The sequence below is a fragment of the Vanessa atalanta genome, chromosome 8 (assembly GCF_905147765.1).
Source record: "Vanessa atalanta chromosome 8, ilVanAtal1.2, whole genome shotgun sequence".
NCBI lineage: Eukaryota > Metazoa > Arthropoda > Insecta > Lepidoptera > Nymphalidae > Vanessa > Vanessa atalanta.
Window position 1 is genome coordinate 1,777,614 of NC_061878.1, and position 6,143 is coordinate 1,783,756.

General features: G+C 44.2%; 1 non-coding gene across 1 annotated transcript; it reads left to right on the forward strand.

The window, feature by feature from the left end:
- The first annotated feature begins 988 nt into the window (after positions 1–988).
- Trnaa-cgc lies at positions 989–1,060 on the forward strand. The gene has a single exon. It is a non-coding gene; the product is annotated as a tRNA-Ala (tRNA).
- Positions 1,061–6,143: the final 5,083 nt, after the last annotated feature.

The window sequence follows — 6,143 nt, forward strand, 5'->3', positions numbered from 1 at the left end:
TTTGAAAATAAAAAGTAACAGCTTGTAGATATCTTACTACTGGAATAATCCCTCCTCTCCTTGTGACAAGATTTTAACCGGATACCAGTATTCTGTTGCAATGTGTGTTGGTAGGTTTCCTCACGGTATTTTCATAAATGAAGCATAAACACAAGTTAAGCAAAAAACAATTCAGTAGAACCTTCCTCGGTTTGAATTCGCAATTTTCAAGATTCACGTGTTCTACGTACTGGGCTATCTCGGCTATTTGGTATAATATTTTGTTATAATTCCGTCATTGATAATTCAACTTTAAAAGATATTTTTTATTAAGTGATCAATTAAAAAATAATTTGGTAAGCTTATAATAATTCCCATGCTGAAAATTTATGAATTCTTAAGTATATTATTGCAAAAGAAAAATAGAAAGTCTCCACTCCCTTTTTGTTATTAAAATATTCAAGGTAAACGGTGAGTGCCATCACAGAAATAGGTTAGGCTAAAATGTTCTATGTTAAAATATCCATTTTGACCGTACTAATTCTTGCCGACTTCGAAACTTGTATTCGCTTTAACTAACAAGACTCCTGTCCCGCAAGTTAGATAAATGCCGCCTAGTTGATAGCCCTATAGCGAGTATTGACAATCTTAATGCGTTAAAGGTAGCACTAAGCTTTGATAGATATAAACCACACTAGGCTTTGACAGACACGATATACAGTAACCGGTTTGCCTAATCGGATAAAACAAAAACTTGACAGGAACTGTATAGTTTAATAAGTTGCAGTGACTTGACAATCTCATTTTTTTGTAATATCAATGAATAAACTTGAAACGATGATTTTTAAATCGATTCGAATTTGAATCGATTAAGTAATTACGATGCGTCTGGGTTTCTTGATGGGTCTTCTCGACGCTTTTTATGAATTTACCTTGTTTTGAGAATACTAGTAACTATTTCTTTTACTGAATTTGATTTAGTGCCTTATATTGAATAATACTATTACCAGGGGGTGTAACTCAGTGGTAGAGTGTCTGCTTCGCATGCTGAAAGTCCTGGGTTCAAATCCCAGCACCTCCAATCTCTATTAAATCTATCGAAGTTACAATGACTATAATTATTGCTGTTTTAGATGAAATTTCTGTATTTTTTTCTAATTCATAATGGTAAAAAAATAAATCAAATTTCAATGATTTAACAATTTTTTTAAGTGTTCAAAAAAAATAATAAGAAAAACCAACAAAAAAAAAACGGTATTTTGTTATTGTCTGTTTATATTTAGATGTTGTCTGTACCTCTTTGTGCCAAAGATTTGCTATCACGTTGACCACCTATCCCGCACCATCATTGTTCCACCAGGCTGAACCCTACGAGATAGAACGAAATAATGTACTACAGTATTGTACTCCTTAAAAAAGACTTCTGAAAAGTCCATAATGGTATATGTCTATCGCTTAGGGATAACTCACAATAAATAAATAAATAATACATAAATAATGGCTCTTTACAGCATGTAACTTAACTGAATATTTTCAGAAAAGATATTATAGATTTAAAATGTAGGGACATAGCAGTTTGTGTTCTTTTATGACTGAAAAACTGAGAACGTTGTAAGAAATTCTGTAGCATATTTAGTATCAGCATTGCACCCGTGCAAAGCCAGGGTGGCTAGTTGAGAATAAATTGAAAGAGAAATAACAAGATTTTGAACTAAAAAATCGTAAAGTGTAAACTGCTTAGTTGCACCAGTCTGTATTTTAGTTAGGACAGTAAACACGCCCGCATACAATACCCCGCATCCGAAGTCCGATTCCGTTTAGAAACTGAAATACACACCGAACACCTTGAAATACCTGAATTCCATTAATTTTGGAAAATTATTGACAAGAACACGCTCGATGTTATCTATCATTACAATACAATGATAATACATTTACATAAACAAATTACTGATTGGTTGATAGATTGGTCGAGTCATTATAAAAAATTCAAAGTGAACGACTAGAGAAATCTGATTGGTAGATATTAATTTAATAGAATCGTCAACGGAATTACTTATATTTTTAAATAACGCGTTAAAGTGCCATAGATTACTACGTATATGTCATCTCTCTTACCGCTCGTCACAGCATGCCAATATAGATTGGTTAAGGTACAAAACGACGTATTAAAAAAAACCTATTATATGTAAATTAATAAAACTCGAAAAAATATATAAGAAAGAACTTTATGATAATATATAATTATTTACCAAGATTTTCTATAAGATTTCTGCGCTAAATTGCGTAATCGCAATTTTATCGCGTCATCGCGCGTCTTTTCGCGAAAAAACTAAATTCACCCCCTTCTTCAAGATGGCTGAGTTACAAGAATTCTTGATCGACGATTTTAACGTAAGTCTTTCTAACGCTAAACGAATATCTAAGGATCAGTTTTCTTAGCTCATATGGATTTATATAGCATTTTTTTTGTATATAATGATTACATTGAGTGTATACAATAGGAGCAGAATTATATATAGACACTCTATAAATTATTGTTATATACATATTGGATATTTTTTTTTTTTTTTTTTTATTGCCCGGGAGGGCAAATGACTCTGCTCCACCTGATGGTAAGTGGTAGTAGAGTCCAAACGCGACGACGGCTAGTGCAGTTGGGAAAGGTGATCTGCTCTAGCCGCCCCCGCCTTGCCGGCCCGCAAGATGCCTCTTCACGCCTCGCTTGAAGGAACCCAGGTCATAAGAGGAGGGAAATACGTGCGCTGGTAAAGAATTCCATGTTTTGGAAGTGCGACAAAGAAAAGAGTTGCCAAATTTCTTTGTACGCGATGGAATTGATGTCACAGTTAGGCGGTGACATCGAGAACCAGCACGCGTGGACTTGTGAAGGAAAGGGGAAGCAGGAATAAGGGAGAATAGTTCCTCTGAGCACTCGCCGTGACACATTCGATAGAAAGCGCTGAGTGCCGCTATCTCTCGACGCAATTGTAAAGGCTCGAGGGTGTTGGTGACCTTTACATCGCCAATAATGCGAACCGCACGTCGCTGCAACCGATCCAAGGCCTCCAGTAGGTACTTAGCGGAGCCATCCCAGAGGTGCGAGCAATATTCAACGCAGGACCGTACCTGTGTTTTATACAGCAGGAGCAGTTGAGCAGGCGCGAAAAAACGCCGCACCTTGTTCAGGACTCCGAGTTTACGTGAGGCTGTTTTTATAACAGCCTCGATGTGATCCTTTGGATTGAGGTCGCACCGAACGTCGATTCCCAGTATGGCGACTTTGCTATGTATCTCCAGCGTGGTGCCACAGAGGGAAGGAGGAGGGGAAAATGGTGACTTTTTCGCTGTGAGAGCGCACACCTGTGTTTTCTTGGCGTTAAACTCAACAAGATTGTCAGAGCCCCATTTGGCGATGAGTCCTAACGTCCTATCGAGCTCAACAACAAGATCCCTCCGTCTCTCCTCAGTTTCCGCCCGTCCAGCCGCTGCGCGTCCGTGGTATCCCCCGTGCACCGTACTGTCATCTGCATAGCAATGTATGTTCCCGAGAGAGAGCATATCATTGATATGCAGAAGAAAGAGCGTGGGGGATATCACAGATCCCTGGGGGACTCCAGCATTCACTACATGGGATTTTGAAGCGCAACCATCAACTAGAACGCGAAGGCTGCGCTTGTGTAGGAAGCTAGCAATCCAGGTGCAGAGCTGAACCGGCAGACCGTATGCCGGCAGCTTGGAGAGAAGACTTCTGTGCCAGACTCTGTCGAAAGCCTTGGAGATATCGAGGCTGACGGCCAACGACTCTCCACGCTTATCGATAGCTTCACCCCAGAGGTGTGTTACGTACGCTAGAAGATCACCTGTGGACCGTTTTGGTCGAAACCCGTACTGACGATCATTAATTAGACAGTGATCTTCTAGGTAATGGATCAGTTGGTTGTTTAAGATCCGTTCCATCACCTTACAAATAACTGAGGTGATAGCTATTGGCCGATAATTTGCCGGGTCAGATCGATCCCCTTTTTTGGGAACCGCTTGCACATTAGCCTCCCTCCAAGAATCCGGCACACATCCTGTAGAAAGAGACAGCTGGAACAGGCGCGTTAACACAGGAGACAGCTCCGCTGCACACTTCATCAGCACTATGGCTGGTATTCCATCGGGACCGCTAGCTTTCCGCACATCAAGTGATTGTAGCTCTGCACGTACATCACGTTGCCTGATTTTGATGTCAGGCATCGTGTAGCCACATGAAGGAATTGTTGGTGGCAGCGCACTACAATCATTGATTACGGAATTATCCGCAAAGAGTTTTGCCAGAAGATCAGCTTTCTCCTGCGGACTGTGAGCTAGCGATCCGTCCGGATACCTGAGCGGTGGCAGCGAAGGTTGACAGAAATTGCTTTGCACAGATTTGGTCAGACGCCAGAAGCTACGGGAGCCTCTAGGATGTGAAATAAGGTCATGGCCAAACCGCGCAATGCGCTGTGCATCCGCTCTTGTGTATGCCTTCCTACAAGACTTGGAAGTTTTATTGTAGGTTGCTTTCAGTGAGTCGATGTTAGATGCCCCACTAACGCAGCCATTGATCCACGCGCGATATGCCGCCTGCTTAGAAGACACAGCATCGGCACATTCGCGAGTGAACCAACGGTTACGCGTACCCTTACTGGCGAGGTCTGAGTTAGGAATGTAGTATTCCATCCCCAACAGGATCTCACCAGCAATAGCAGCGGCGCTAGCTGTCGGGTCATTCTCACTGAAGCAACGCTCCTTCCAAGGGACTGACGCATAGTAATCGCGCAAACCGTCCCAATCTGCCGACTTATAGTGCCAAATGCGACGTTTGCTTACCGTTGGTGGCGGCAGCTTGGCCTGTGGCACTTTGGTAGATATCAGGCAGTGATCCGAAGAACCAAGTGGAGCCCGAACCTCAACCTGATATTCCACCGGGTGGCTAGTCAGCAGAAGGTCCAGTAGGGAAGGCGCTTGCCCGTCAATGTCTGGGATCCTGGTGGGCTGATCAACCAACTGGGTCAAGTCATGCGTGAGAGCGAAAGCATGGGCAGTCCTTCCCGCATGGTCAGTTTTGGAGGACTTCAACCATGATTCATGGTGAGCGTTAAAGTCCCCCAAAAACACCAGTTCCGCGTTAGGAAACTGCTCTTGCGCAGCATCTGCCACCCGACTAAGATGGTCAAATAGTCGGCTTGTCTCCAAGTCACCATTGTGGGATCTGTAGAGGCACACGTAGACCCGACTCTGACGAACCAAGTCCACACGTACCACTAACAGGGAGAAGGAAGGGTCCTCCAAGCAGCGCAGACGGTGACAACAAACATCCGTCCTGACGAACAAGCATACTCCGGCTTTCGCTTTGAAGGATTCTTCAAGCATGTAGCCGGGATAATTAAGGTAGCTGGTATCGACAGGACGGAGTATTTGAGTCTCCGTCAGAAACAACATTGCTGGCCGTGCTGTCTCGAGATGTTGGTGGACAGCATTGAGGTTAGCGTGGAGTCCACGGATGTTAACGAACTCAACCTCAAACAGCGTGGGAATGGTGGGGGTGTGCACCGCTGTACGACCGTCATTTCTTCTATGCACTGTCATGGATAGGGGGAAAAAAGAGGAAGAGACGTGAAGCGAGCGATGCGTTGCCACGATAAGGACGGTCAAAGTGTGGAGCTGTGTTTCCCCAATAAGTTGCCAGAAGAGAAAATAAACTGACCCGCCGGGCGGAAGGGCCCCCGAACCCTCCCGGTAGTGGCCGCCGGGACCCCACCGTCCGGTCACCAACCGGCACGACGGTCCACACCGGGATTATGCGTGGCCTGGTGGGGCAGCCTCGCGAGCTGGTTAGGAACGCTTGGGCCCCTGTACTCTGCCACGGGCGGCCAGCGGAACAACCGTTTCTACGGGTCTCCCTGACCGGCGGGTCAATATACTTTCCTCCAGCATTGGTTCAACAGCAACATCCACCGGACCAACACTTATCGCGACAATGCGCGCTCGGGCACTGGCTGTACGCCGACTGATCTCGAAACGCGGCTGCAAGCAGCCACTTCACGAGTGTTTCACCATGCGTACGGTGGTAACAAGCCAGGCGGATGATTGACATCCTACCACCAGATGAGCAGATGGTCGCTCAGATGTCCCTT